Consider the following 15,561-nt stretch of genomic DNA (forward strand, 5'->3'; position numbering starts at 1 on the left):
GGGATGGTGAGGTATTTGTTTGGCCTTTAAAATCTTTTGAAACCCTGTATAATTGGAATCTAGATTACTTTTCCAAACTTACTGAACATCACTGCCACTTGTGTTTTGCATTCCAGTAAACTTTATTATTTGCTGTTCCCTTAATACAGCATTTGATTTTCCTCCTTTGTTTCTTTGCCTCATGGATTCTATTTCCTCCTCACTACTGCTCTTGGAATAAGTTCTGTTCAAGGTTCTATTAGGTGACCTTCTTTAAGATGACTTTCTTTATCCCCCACCAAATCACATTACATTTTTGTAATATATTTTTTGCTGGCTGTCTTCAGTAGAATGTAACATTCTTGAGGGCAAGCGGTGATTTATTTTTGGTTTTCCATCATTAGTAACTAGCTCAGGCCCTCACATAATGCTTGTTGAATTGAATTAATTTGGAATACACACACACACTCACACACACATACACACAACTTTTGACTATAACTCAAATTTTGATCCATTTATTATTACACTTTTGCCACATTTATGCACAGTTCCATTTATACATTCATTCTCTCCATGCCACTATGCCAGAACAGGCTTTGTTTTATTGGAAAATAGAGTTGCTTCATAGGTCCCACTGCCATTCAGACAAACTCTCACTAAAAACCAGAGGGGTCAGTGAAAGAATTCAGACCTGCATGTTTCAGAGTTCACCTGATACTTTCCCAAATACTTTCTTATTTTTTCCAGGAAGTAACTTGGCCTCCTCTTTGGCAGGCAAGCAGTATTGTATTTTTCCTTTATTTGTCCTTACTCCTTGTAGGGTATTCTATAACCACACAACCTCTCACAGTGATAGGTCATGAAATATATCCTTTAAAAAGGGTTTATATGACAGTTTATTATCATTAAACAGATAAGTGCCTGAAAACATTACTATTAAAGCAGAAAACACCGCCACCCTCATCCTGGCCATAGAAACAAGTAGATAAAACACATTTTAATATATGCTTATCCTAAATTTTAGACATCCTCTCTCCTACCTTCACTTCCTAATTGGATTTTGAACTACCTTGTACTTAAAAAATTGACTTAGATAATTCCTCTGAAGTCACAACTTGTTGACAGATTGTCTTTAATTTTCAAAGATGGTACTGACAGTGAACTTTGTCTGTGACAATAATAGGAAGAAATAGTGACATGAAAGGCTTATAGTCTTCCTTTCTGTCCTGAGTACATGTGAAACTTGCTCTGTGCTCAGTGATCAGAGTCCCTACCTGTAATACATTTTGTTATTTTTGACACTACCTCTTAGAGTCTCCCTTAAAGTCACATTTCAGCCACTGCCTTGATTAGTTGCCATTTTTTTCGACATCATGACATGGTACTTAATCCTTAACTGAATTTTGAAAGTTCTCTCTCTCTCTCTCTCTCTCTCTCTCTCTCTCTCTCTCTCTCTCTCTCTCTCTCTCTGTCTCTGTCTCTGTCTCTCTCTCTCTCTCTCTCTCTCTCTCCCTCCCCCTCTCTCCTGCTCTCCCTCTTTCTCTCTCTTCTTTCACTTTTTTTTTGTTCCCAATGAGTTACTAATCAGGATTAACTGACTTGCACAGGGTCATGTAGCTACTAAGTGTCAAGTGTCTGAAGCTAGATTTGAAATCAGATCGTTCCGACTCTAGGGCCAGCACTCTACCCACTGCAGCACCTAGCTGCATCCCCCCTCTTTTTTGTCCCTCCGATTTCCTACTTTTCAATGACTGGTTATCCCCATTAACAACAGGAATAATAATGCCCATTCATACAGTGCTTTAAAATTTACAAAGGTGTTTCCTCAAAGAATCCCCTTGGGATTGGTAGTACAAGCTATCATTTTGCCCATTTTAGATGAAGAAGCTGAGTTTCACTGAGGTTAGGGGATGTGGCTTCATCACAGAGCTAGTCATATTAGCTATCATACAGCTAGTGAGAATATGGGGCATAAGCACTAAGGATTATCCACAGCTCTAAGTCTAAAGCTTATGAAAAATTTTAGAGCCAGGATTTGAAGCCAGTCTGCTGATCTTAAATGCAATGCTTATCTCTTTAATAATTCTTCTTTATATTAATAGTAGCCACTTGAAAATACCAAATAATTATATACATTAAAAAACAAAAAAAATCAGAAATAATGTACGATGAAAAGGAATTTGCAATCTAAATAAAGTACTTACTATACTCAAGGCACTGTGCTAAAATTGGGGAAGTAGGGGTACAATCATTATCACCCTTTTCCCTTAAGTAACTCTCATTGTAATGGGAACATGGTGCAGACAATATAGGTATGCTATAAGTCTGTTACATATCTGAGTGAGCAACATAGCGTAGAGGCCATTGATTCAAATATTGTCTTTGCCTCTTATTGTGTGATCCTGTACAATGGAAAGATCCCTGGAGACTGAAGACTTGGGTTGAAATTCATCATCTGATGCTTACTATCCCTATGACCTTGGACAATTTGCTTTCAGTTCTATCAGTCTCAGTTTCCTCATCTGTAAAATGAGGGAATTGGACTAGATGACATCAAAATCCCTCACTAGCTCATTTAATTTCTATGTGTCTCAGGCAATTCCCTAGGATTTTTCAGTTAAGACTTAATTGTATTGCAATCTGTACTGCCAAGAGAGTTCTAACACTGGCAATTTCCTATGACGAAAAAAGAATCACAGTTTTTTTTATGTCTACATGTATATATCTATGCCTATTAATCATTAATGTCATATAAAGTAGAATGGAATAGTGTAAGGTCAGTCAATCATCAAGCATTTATTAAAATATACACTTGCCAAAAAACCCAACTATTTTATGGACAACTCACACAGGGTAAGTGTTCATGTGGTCAGAAGCAATACAAGGGCGCTTTCTCTTAAAAACTTTGGAATTGATTGGGTGACATAGGAGATACTGGCACAGGACCACTCAGCATGTTGTGCCCACATCAGAGAAGGTGCTGTGCTCTATGAACAAAGTAGAATTGCAGTAACTCAAAAGAGATGTGAGATGTCCAGATTTAGAGAATCGACCCTAAATGTTCCCATGGACTCTTTGTGCCCTACCTGTGGTAGAATATTCAGAGCTCCTATTGGTCTGATCAGCCACAGTCAGACGCACTGTAACTTGACTGTAGCATAGTACATTATTTTGGTTCTCTTTATACACAACAACGAACAACCAGGTACCAGGCACTGGGATGAACATGGAGATAGAAAGAGACAAAAGCAATCCACTCTTGAGGAGTTTGCATTCTAAAAGGGGAGAAAATGTGAATACAAAATATTAGTATAACACAACATATAAAATAACATGATATAAAGGACATTTAAGATGCATGGAGAGTAGATAATTTCATTGTGGAAGGTACTAGTAAGTGACTGGGAGGACTAAGAAAAACTTCCTGAAGAAAATTGAATTTGAGCTGAATCTTGAAAGAAGCCAAACAGAGAAGCAGAAGTAAGGAGACAGAGAATACATACAGTGGCATGGTTCAAGGTAGAATACAACGGGGCTAAAAATCAGATCTTTGCCTATTTGTGTCTATTTAGCTGCCAAAGTGATTTTCCTTCAGCCCAGATCTGATCACGTCGCCTCCCGACTCAATAAACTTCAGTGGTTCCCTTTTTCCTATAAGGTAAACAGCAATTCCTGTGTTTAGATTTTCACAAGTGAGCCCAAGCCGATCTTTCCAACCTCCCCCGCTAGCACTTTACCATCCTGCCAAACTGACCTTCCCTGTGCTCCTCTCACTGGGATGATCCTGCCTTTGCACTGGCTGTCTCCCAGGTCTGCCATGCATGCTCTCACCTCACTGAACATCAGAGAATCCTTTTTTTCCTTCAAAACTCAACTTAAGCGCTCTCTTCTGTGTGAAACCTTTCTGCTCCACCTAAATGCTGCTGCTGTTGCCTTGCATTAAATAATTTGCATTTATTTTATTTTTTATTTAGTCACTTTATATTTATTTTGTGTATACTTAGATATATTTGACCCATCCACAATAGAAGAAAATGCTTGAGAGTAGGAATTGTTTCATTTTCTGTATTTATATTCTCAGTACCTAGCACAGTACCTGGCACATAGTAAGAAATCAATAGACATTTTTAATCGATTGAAATTGAAATCCAACAAAATGTAGGAGGAAGAGAGAGAGAGAGAGAGAGAGAGAGAGAGAGAGAGAGAGAGAGAGAGAGAGAGAGAGAATATACAAATTCAGTTAGGTGCATTACTGAAAGACTCAGAAGAGATGAAGGGGAAGAAAGATTCTAAGAGGCAGAAATGTTCAATATGTTATATAACTTCATTAATTCCTAATTAGAGAGGATGAAGGTAGGAGAGAGCAAGATGAGATCTGGGTAATAGTGAGTAGTTCAGTTTCGATGATATCTATATACCATCCCAGTATGTGGAGAGATCACCAGGAGGGTGAGTTGACACCAGGATATGAAAGCCCTTACATGATGGTTTACAGTTTTATCTTATAAAGAAGGAGCCATTGATACTTTTTTGAATCATGGAACTATAAACCTCCCCATTAAGAGTGTTATTTGGACAGTTGCAAAACGGGTAGGTTGAAGAAGAAAAAGTCTGGAGATCATTTAGGACACTCTTTCAGCAACAGACGCAATATATAATGCATGCCATATTTAATCTTTGCATCCCTTCTAGAGCCTATGAAAGTGCAGAGTACAGTTTTGTTTGGAAGCGGAGGAGTTTGATTATTTATGTAACTGTAGGAAACCTCTGGCATGGAAACTGCCTCCATCATTGCAGATCTGCACCTCACTTGTAATCTGTAGTTTTAGGGCATTGCCTGGGTCACTGAGAGTTTAAATGACTTGTGCACACTTATACAAGTAGTATGTGACAGAGGCACGACCTAAACTAAGACTTTTTTCTGATTCTCAAGCTTTGAATAGATGTTTAATAACCGCTGGTTGAACTTAGAAGGGAGCCTAGCGTTTCTGTTGTACACAAGCTATCTTCAGGTAAGAACTGCTTTGAAGATAGTAGTCTGCCTATATTCTAGGACACTGCTATTAATGATATTTCCTTGCCATCTGACATTCAGTAGGACATTTAGGTGACAAAGCTGAAAATATTCAAGAAGCTTAATGTGATGTGTCTGATGTAATCATGTCTTATGGGCACATTGAAGAGTGGAGAGCATGACTGCTTTAGACTCATCTGGAGCTCAATTTCATGTTGATGTCTATCATTTTCTGAAGGTCATGCAGGCCTCTTGAATTTGTTTTTTACTTCTTCATGTCCTATTGCACTGACTAGGAACTGTGTGTTTTTAAAAGAATTAATGCAGTTTTCAGAGGTAACTAATTTATAGACATTGTGGAACAGACACTAAACAAATCTGGTTCAATATATACTTTTTTCTTCTTGGGATAGATTTTTTTTGCACAGGCATCTGAAAAACATCTCTGTGCTTATTAATAACAAAGCATTTACATACTACCTCTGACTGTGCTGTCAATCCTGTAATTCAAAAAAAGCCTCTGTCTGGATTTACGTGACTTGTATGTTTGTGGAATGGGAATTGGTACCAAAATTTCTTCAAGCATTAGAAGACAATGAAAATGAAAGTTTTATATCCATAAAGGTATCTATAGATTCAAGATATTTTCCTCAGTGATAGCCAATATTAAATATGCATTGGTAATGATTTAAAATATAAAATAAGGAGTAAGAAATATATGACAGTAAAGAACAAAAATAAGCCTTACAGTCATGTGTTATTAATGATACCACATTTTAAATATTATGGTTTCAAGGACAGACTTTTACTGCATGATTTAAAGAGACATTATATGACCTTACTCAAAATATCTGTTCTTCTAGCCTTCCATGGTCAAAGAACTGCAGAATCTCAAAAAGTCTCAAAATGCAAAATCTCAAAAGAATTGCAGAATCTCAGAATCAGAAACTTAAGAGGGCATCTAGACCAATCGATACATGCTAAGGAGCACCTTCTATGATATCCCAACAAATAGTCACCTACCCTCTGGTTTTAAACTTTTCCTGGAGAGAAACTTACAACTTCTGGTAGGCTCTTCCACTTTGGGGCAACTCTAGAAGGTTTTCTTCACTTCCAGAAAATATAGTTTTGCTTTAAACTTTAGTACCAAGCAAAGCAAATACTAGCAATCATTTAGTCAGTCAGTTAACAAGCATTTATTCAGTGCCATTATGCTCTTATGCACAATGATACAAATTAAAAAAAAAATTTAAATAGCTCTGTTTATGTAGAGTTTGCTTTCTACTGGAGTACACAGGTCCATGTATAAGTATATGCAGAATGAATCCAAAATTAATTCAATGTAATTAGACAGGAAAGGAACTAGCTACTGGGGCAAATGAAGAAAAGTGTGATATGGAAGGAAGTGCTTAAGGTGCTGTCCAGATTTGCCATAGATTCCTTCCAAGGAGAAAGTATCTTTTAATTTCATGGCTGAAGTCCCCATCTGAAATGATCTTTGAGCCCTGACACTGCATCTATTTCATCTCCCTGTATTTGCCAAGAAAGTGATGGGACCAGTTGCCATGATCTTAGTTTTTTTTTTCCCTTCTAATATTAAACTTCAAGCCAGCTTTTATACTTTCCTCTTTCACCCTTAGTAAGGGGCTTCTTAATTCTTTTTCCATCAGGATAGCATTGTTTGAACATCTGAGATTGTTGATATTTCTCCTTGCCATTTTAATTCTAACTTTTGATTTGTCCAGCCTGGCATTTCACATGATGTATTTTGAATATAAATTAAATAAATAAGATGACAACATACAGTCCTGTCGTACTCCTTTCTCAATCCTTTCCCATCTATGATACCTTTTATCAAATGTAGTTTCCCTGATTATTTCTTTTAATTAGGTCTATGTTTGCTTTTCATTTCTTTGAGATCTTAATCGCTACTCCTGTCTTTTTTTTCTTTTTACTTCAGCTGAAACATAATAGATTCTTCTCATCTCCTTATTTTAACTCTGTATGTCTTTCTGTTTAAAACTTGTCTCTTGTTTACAAGAGACTGCTTTCTAATTCATTCTGTATCTGTTTCTATTTTATGGATCTCATTTACATTTACAGTTATGACTACTAACTCTGTACTTCCCTCTATCTTATTTTCTTCTGTTTATGTTTCTTTCTCCCTCTCTATTCTGTCCATCCTCAAAAGTCTGTTTCATTTCTGACCACTGCTTCTTTAATATGCCTTCACTTATTTATCCACCCTTCCCCTCAGCTCTTCCTTTCCATGTTTCCCCTTCTATTTCCCTATTTGGTAAGACAGATTTTTACCAACCCTCTCTCTGACTCTCTCTCTGTCTCTTTCTGTGTGTTCTTCCCTCTTTGAATCAATTTAGACAAGTAAAATTTCAGCATTGTTTGCTATACATCCACCATTTCCCCCTGCAATGAAAAAATAGCAAAAGCTGTTCCTTACATACCGCTTTTACATGTGAGATAATTTCCCCTATTCTATCTCTCTCTTTCCCCTTCTTCCAGGGCATCCTTCTTTCTCACCTATTCAATTTTTTTTGAGATAACCCCAACATAATTTATTCACACTTATGAACTCTATGTAGACTGCTTCTGAATATCCTAATTGTGTTAAAGTTCTTAGGAGTCACATGTATTCTCTTTTCATATAAGAATATGAACAATTTATGTTTTTTAACTTTGAGTCTCTAATGATTTCTCTTTCCTGTTTACCTTATGCTTTTTTTGAGTCTTGTATTTGAATGTCAGATTTTCTATTCAGCTCTGGTCTTTTCATCAGGAATATTTGAAAGTTACCTATTTCACTGAATATCCATTCTTCCCTCTTCCCCAATCCCCAGAGAATTATACTTATTTTTGCTGGGTAGATTATTCTTGGTTGAAATCCTAGCTCTGTTGCATTCCAGAGTATTGTATTCCATGATTTCTCCTCCTTCAAGATGGAAACAGTTAAATTTTATATAATCCTGATTTGTGGCTCTACAATATTTGAACTGTTTCTTTCTGACTGCTTGCAATATTTTTTCTTGACCTGGGAGTGCTGGAATTTGGCTGCAATATTCCTTTGAGTGTTCATTTTGGAATTTCTATCAGTAAGTGATCAGTAGATTCTTTCAATTTTGATTTTACCCTCTGGATCTAAGATACTGGGGCAATTTTCCTGTATAATTGTTTAGGCTCTTTTTTTTTTTTATCTTGGCTTTCAGGTAGTCCAATAATTGTTAAATCTCAAATCTATTTTTCAGGTCAGTTGTTTGTTTGAAGAGATATTTCACTTTTTTTCTATTTTTTCATTCTTTTCACTTTGTTTTATTGTTTCTTTGTAGAGAACCTTGAGGGGTTTGAAAGAGCCCCTTATCAAGAGTTCCCCTCCTCCAAGGGAAAGTAGCTGACTTGAGAAGTTAAGTGATATATTATTCTCAGGTGCACGTCCTTGAATTCGGGTGTTGAAGTTCCAGGAATTAGGGCCCCTGCTATACAGGATAACATTCTGATAAAGAGGCCTCGAGGCCTCCCTTTCTACTTATAACAGTCTGTTCTGTTTCATGCCTCAATTGCTACCCCTATGTTTTTTACTATTTAAGCACCCCAACTCCATAATTTATTGGCTCAGTATGTCCAGAATAAACTCAGCTTGTTCAGACTGCTGTGTCCCACCTGTCTTTTCATCCTCGCTCTGTGAGCCTGTAACTGCCCCAGACCTGCTGGAGTGTGCTGGCCACAGCATTTCTTAATGTCTTATGGAACCATTAACTTCCAGATGTCCAGTCTTAATTTTTAGGAATTATTTTCTTCAGTGTGTTTTGTACCACCTTTTCTACTTGGCCAATTCTGCTTTTAAGGAGTTATTTTCTTCAGTAAATTTTTATGACTCATTTACCATTATAACCCAAACTTTTTAGGGTATTATTTTTTTCAACATTTTTTGTGTGTCTTTTACCAAACAGTTGTCTCTCTTTGCATAATTTTCTTGTGTCACTCTAATTTCCGTTCCTACTTTTTCCTCTACTATTCTTATTTCTTTCTTTAATTCTTCCAAGAATCTGATTTTTTGTCTTGATCTTTCCCAACACTGCAGTAGCCTTTTCTGGAACTCGGTTATTTTTTGGTTTCTTTCTTTCTGTTTGTTGTCTGATCATTTTTCCAGCTTTTATTTTTGATTTTGAACTTTATGTTTATGTTGGGTTCTGCTCACCTAGGGGTAAGGAGGCACTGTCCCAAGTTTCAGGTTTTTTGTGCTGCTGTTCTCAGAGCTAGTTCTGAAACGCTGCAATTTTTCAATATTAGCATGGTAGTGTGATCCGGATAGAAGTGTTGTCATTGCTTTCTGGTCTGCACTCTGTTGTTTACCCAGAAAACTTGTTGCTGCAAGTGCTAGTGCTCCTTTCTGTACTGGAGCTGTGGTCCAGAACTGTGTGTGGGCAATAGAGCTGCTAATAAATTTCTACTGCACTCATTGCCAACAAATAGTCTCCTGTGATGTTTTTCTGACCAGTTTTCTGAGCTCCTATCCATCTCTGGACTGAGAGCTCCTAAAGATGCTGCTACCACTGTTGCAGATATGTTTAAGGCCCTCTGCTAGTTCTGTTGCTTGTGCTCTGGGCAGACCCTGAGCCCACATCACTAACTTCTCCTGTGACCTCTAAAGTTGCCTTAGGCTGGAAAAATGTCCCTCCCTGACCTTTTTTTTTTCCCATTGGCTTTGCTACTTCTAGAGGGAGGGAATCACAAAGACAAACATTTTGGCTAAATTTGGAAAAAAGCATTTCATATGTCCCCATTTTAGTTTTTATTTTGGCTTCCCACAGATGGGGTACCTCCACAAGTATTCTTCTCTTATCAATGGCCCCTCAAAGGCTTATGGAAATGGAGGGAATAGAATTGGGACAGTTGGTCACATACGACCAGAGTGACCAAATCAAAAGACTGTAGTTTCTTTTTTATCATGACTTTTGTGCAGATCTTACACATTTAGGTTTACAGTTCTAGGCTTAGAGTCTTGCCTCTGTTGTATGCTCAGTATATAGGATTTCACAGATAGAAAGGATTTCAGAAACTAACTCACACATGAATATCCCCAACATATAATTACACAATCCTAATTTAAGGACCTCCAATGCCAAGAGACCATTTACTTCTGGAAGTAGTCCATTTCACTTTTGGACAGCTTTGTTGTTGTCTTCTCAGGTCCTGTCAGGAAATACACCCTCTCAAAATGTTACACTCTCTTTTGGTTACCAGAGTGTGATAAGCCTACTACAGATGCTTAGACTTATCTCCATTTCACTCTTCATATTGCTGAGGTATGTGGATTCTTGTAGCAGGGTAGCATGGGTTTGAAATTCAGGTAGGATGATATGGAATATTGCTAAGAATATTAAGAATAGAATATTTACAACTCTACAGCCTGTAACTGTATCTAGAATCTCTTATCTTGTTCAAACTTCCTCATACTCATAGGGCATACACACTCAACATACTATGACTACATCTTTTATTGAAAATAACAAATATGTAAGAAAATATTAAGAGCTCCTATATAGAGCCCTCCACTTTCAAACATCTCTTCAAATTCTTTCTTTATACCCTCTTAATTCTTACCTAATTAAATTGAATTACTTGGAACTCTTTTTTTTCCCCTGGTAAGATCTAACAGAGTTTTCACTTTCTTGCTATATCCTTTGAGAACTTAAGGCTGTCTACATATCATGAAAAGTCATTAGAGAAGGACTTGGCAGAGTTAGAGATGAATATGAATTCTAGTATTAAATGTGTATTGAAGCTAGCTTGGCTTACAAAAGACAATGGCTAAATTTTTCATTATGAGTATTTATGTCTTAGAAATGAGCAAATTTACAAAACAAGGTTTAACTTATTGTTGGGTTGATTGTCTAGACTTAAGAAAGTGATTGAGAAAATGTTAATGAAGAAGATTAAATTTTCGAGTACTTTGGACCTGTATTCTACACTCCCACCCCAGTCAGTTGTTAAACATTTACAAACATGCCACTTCCTAAATGTCAGTGTCCTATCTTTCAACAAGTGCAATTCTCTTGAACATGTTCACTCCCTCCTTGCTCATCACGTCTGTTATGGCATCATTATTTATCTCTCTCACTTTTTTTTTTTTTTTGGTAATAGAGTCAATCATTTCAATGATGTATTTTCAACTCTTAAGTTCCTTTTTTTCTGTTCTTCCCCTGTTCAAAATGGCTAAACTCCGAGTACTAGGCAAACTCTTTATATTCTTACTCCACTTTAATTACCAGGTTGACCAGGGCTGAAGGAACTCATAAAACTGTACTAACTAGGTCCACTGGAAATTCCTGCTATTTAATTGGGCTCTCAAAGTTTCATAGAAACTTTTTTAGTCATCTCCTATTGACTCCTTAATATATTTCCCACAGTAACTGTGCCTTCTCCTTTCTCCTCCAGCCCCTCAAAGTACCCTTATTTCTCTGTCTCAGCAAATGACCTTACCTTTTATTTTTCTAGGAAGATTGGGGCCATCTAGCACAAGCTCCTCTACCACATCTGAACAGCTTTCTGGTTTCTTTGATCTTCTTTTGCTTCTCTTTAGTCACAGAGGTTTGGGATGAGGCAGCCCTCCTTTTTGAAGCTAAACTCTTTGCAAAGGCTACTTGTACCTTCTATCCCCTCCAGACTGTTCTAGGACCTATTTGCCTGCATGCTTGCCCATCTCTCTCTCTCTCTCTCTGTATCTATGTGTGTGTGTGTGTGTGTGTCTTTCTCTTTTTTAGTGTCTCTTTCTCTCTCCCTCTCTTTTCTCTTCCTCCTTTTGTTCACTCATACTCATTCTCCTTCTCTACAGTCTACTTCTATTTAGCTAGAATCAAACTTAGGCTTCTCCTATCTTTAACATCTCCTTTTCCCCAACAAAAAAGTTCTCAAAACTTTCCTGGATTCTTCTACTCTCTCAAATTGTTTCCTTATCTCTCTCTTCCTAATATTACCAAATAATTGGAGTGATCTGAACTACCTCTAACAATTCTTTCTGCAGAAGTTCTTTTGTTGTTGTTATTTTAGGGGGAGGGGGAAGTAGAAAATGAAATATAATCAGTATGGCTACTGTGACACACTCCTCTCACTCATGGGATTTTCACAACAGGCACTTCAGGGTTAAGGTACTCTATGGGCTCATATCCATTCAGAATGGTAGTTTGCAAACTATCCTTTCCTTCTGCTAATGTGTCTTGTTTCCCAAATAATATAGAAGATGTAATTAGTTCAAAGCAAATTCATTTAATGAATTTTTGCGATACTTGCAATACAATATCACCTCTATAAATACAAGGGTTACTTCCCATAGATATACATGCCTCCAAAGTAGAGAGTGAGCAGGCACAGAGAGGGACCTATGTGTGGGAAATATGGCTACTCATTCCACTGTGGCTGTAGGACTCCTGATGATTTCTGGTGATGTCATCTTACTGCCCTTGCTGGACCTATTATTCCCTAGTAACTGGTTTTTCCTCAATTTGCTCCTTGCTGGTCCCGGCATCTTAGTGGCATATGCTGTTCCATTCACTCACTGAGTTTACTCCCTTGATGCATTGCCCTACTGGGTTCTATTCTTCCTCAGCTTTAATTTGTAAGGATATACTGTCTAAAGTTTTACCCCTGATAAGGGTAGGCTGACATTTACCTAACAAAGACCAGGTTGATGGTGACTTTTATGACTGGGATGGAAATTAAAGCCTTCTGTTATGGACTGCTATTTAGTTTAAGGTTCAAACAATCTGACTGTGACAAAATCCTCTCTGCCTCAGTTGTAAATGAATTTAAGTCAGAACTAAATGTAGACCAAGGAGGTAAGATCGTTATCCTTAACATGTCTAGCCAGAATTCCTGTCTTTATTATGCTTGTGTAAGTAGCGAAGCTTTGGAGATGTATTTTTGACCAGTGAAACCTGTTTCCCCACATCAAAATTATTCTCCCTTCAGAGCAGATGTCCAAAGGAAACATGCATTGTCACATTGGCACAGTACAACTAAGAGAAGTTCGTAAGGGGAATCTACAACTTTGGGATAAGAATTGTCTCTAAGAAAAAGGTTGATTGAGGCCATAGGACAAATTACATTGGGTATCAGTGAATGATGGAGTAAACAAGACAGTTGCCTCTTTACTCTGTGCTCTATCTCCCAACTCCCTACCCCACTTGGAGTGGGACATATGCTGCAGGAAAGGAGTCTGACTAGATTTAAGTCTCTAAACTCGTGGTTAATTTGGGGTATATGTTCAATGAATGAAATAAAGCTATTTGTCTTCTTTCTCCTTCTAAGCAAGTAAAGTTGGTTTTGGGAATGAGGTCTTGTGAGTTCATCATTGGCATAGGCTACTTCCTTTGTCAAGGACCTGTTCTGCAATTTGCAATCTTAGAGATTTATTTAGATTTAAACCAGGAAGTTTAAGTGACTTGCCTAGGATCACACAGCTGAATGTATCAGAAGCAGGACTTGAAGCCCTCTCCTTTGACTCTGAGGCTAACACTGTATCACACGGTCTCTCATAGTTGAATTAAGGTAATTTGAGTGCCTGTATTGTATGACTACACTGTAATCTGCTTTCCCTCTTTACCTCTCCATCATCACTGCTCTTTCCAAGTATTCTAATTACCTTTTAATTATCAAATACAATGACCTTTTCTTAGTTCCCACCCTTCATTTCAATTCAGTTAAATCAGCAGGGACATAGTATTTAGAACTAGAAGAAAATGTAGAAGTTCAACCTCCTTCCTTATTTTACAGATTTAGACAATGAGACCCAGCAGAAACTGCTATAGCCAAGGTTATCTAGGTCCTCTGACTCCAGAAACAATGATTTGTCCACCATACCATGTTGCTTAGTTGCATCTTAATTAAATCTGTCCTTGACCATTTAAAAAATACTAATTTTTTGAAACACTATTGTCCATTCCCTTCTTGACACTTTCACCTCTTTCCTCTTTGACACTGATCTAATCTGCTCCATTACAGAATCATAAGATTGCGGATTTAGAGCTGAAAGAGATCACAGAAATCATCTTATCCAACCCATTCATTTTATAGATGAAGAAACAAGCCCAGAGAAGATAAATGACTTGCCCAAGGACACAAAAGTAGTAATAGAAATAATAATGATAGCTACCATTTGAGTATTTATTTAAAGTTTGCAAAAGCTTTTATAGATGTTATTCTACCCTCAGCTTGGGTGGTTGGTGCTGCTATTTCCCTTTCTCTCCCTTCCAGTTCACAGATGAGGAAACTGAAGCAGACAGAGACTTGTCACACAGCTAATGAATGAGATAGAATTTGAACTCAGATCTTCATGACGATAGGCTAGTGCTCTATTTAAATATAGCACCTGGATAGTAAATAGCAGAGGAAGAATATAAATTCTAATTCTCTAACTGAATCTAACTCTTTTAAGTACATCACACTGTCATTCTATCTATCAGAGTACTTCTGCTTGGTCTCTCATTAAGCAAGCCCTGGTATCCTTCAAGGCTCTATTCTCAGGCATTTTTACATCTATCTCTATACCCTCTGTCTTGGTCATCTCATCTCACCTCTCTGTGTGTGTGTGTGTGTGTGTGTGTGTGTGTGTGTGTGTATATATATATATATATATATATACATATGACTCCTCAAACTTTATCTTTACTCCTGGCCTTTCCTCTGAGTTACTGTCTAGCATTTCTAAATGCCTTTTAGACATCTTCACTTGATGACAACTAAAATTCAATTTGTCTGACACTGAACACACCATCTTTTGCCTCCCACATAATTTCCCCCTTAGCTTACTGTCACTGTTTAACTCCCAGTTTACCTAAAAAATGTGGAGGTGTCATTGATTCTTTGCTCTCGTGTATTTGTTACATTCATTAATTTTTAAGTTCTTTTCATTTTACCTAAAATTCAATCCAAAGGATATTTTTACATGGGTATTACGTGTAGAGCAGTGTCTTTGGCAGGTATAAAGATTTAAAAGGTGAAATAAGTTATATTTCCTGTCAAAATGTAGCTTTAGCAACTTCTCTGATGTCTCTACAATTCTCTCCATTCATCTTGACACTGCTTTAGGTTAGACCCTTAATACATGGTATTGGATTTATTGGAATAGCCTCCTAATTAATATCGCTTCCTCTAGTCACCCCATTCTCCAGTCATTCTTCATATTACCAGCAAAATACCACTCTAAATATGTAGGTTCTATCATGTCACTTTCCTCCTCATAATCTGTCCCTGGATCCCCATTACCTAAGGAATTCAAGGTTCTATATGAATTAACTTGGTGGTGTCAAATTCAAAAGGAAATGGGTGCCACTAACCCATATATCAGGATCCTTGCAAGTTGTATATTTACTAGGAAAACCACTAGGTTCATATATTTCTTTTTTTTTTTTAAATCAATACATTAAAATGAGATGAAGACTATATTTTAATCTGCTTTGGGCTACTCTTGGAAGTGCTGTGGGCTGTATGTGACCTGTAGGCTGTATGATGAACACTTATGGCTTAGCTCATACCTATATTTTTTAGTTTTATTT

The sequence above is a fragment of the Notamacropus eugenii genome, chromosome 3 (assembly GCF_028372415.1).
Source record: "Notamacropus eugenii isolate mMacEug1 chromosome 3, mMacEug1.pri_v2, whole genome shotgun sequence".
In the NCBI taxonomy this organism is placed as follows: domain Eukaryota; kingdom Metazoa; phylum Chordata; class Mammalia; order Diprotodontia; family Macropodidae; genus Notamacropus; species Notamacropus eugenii.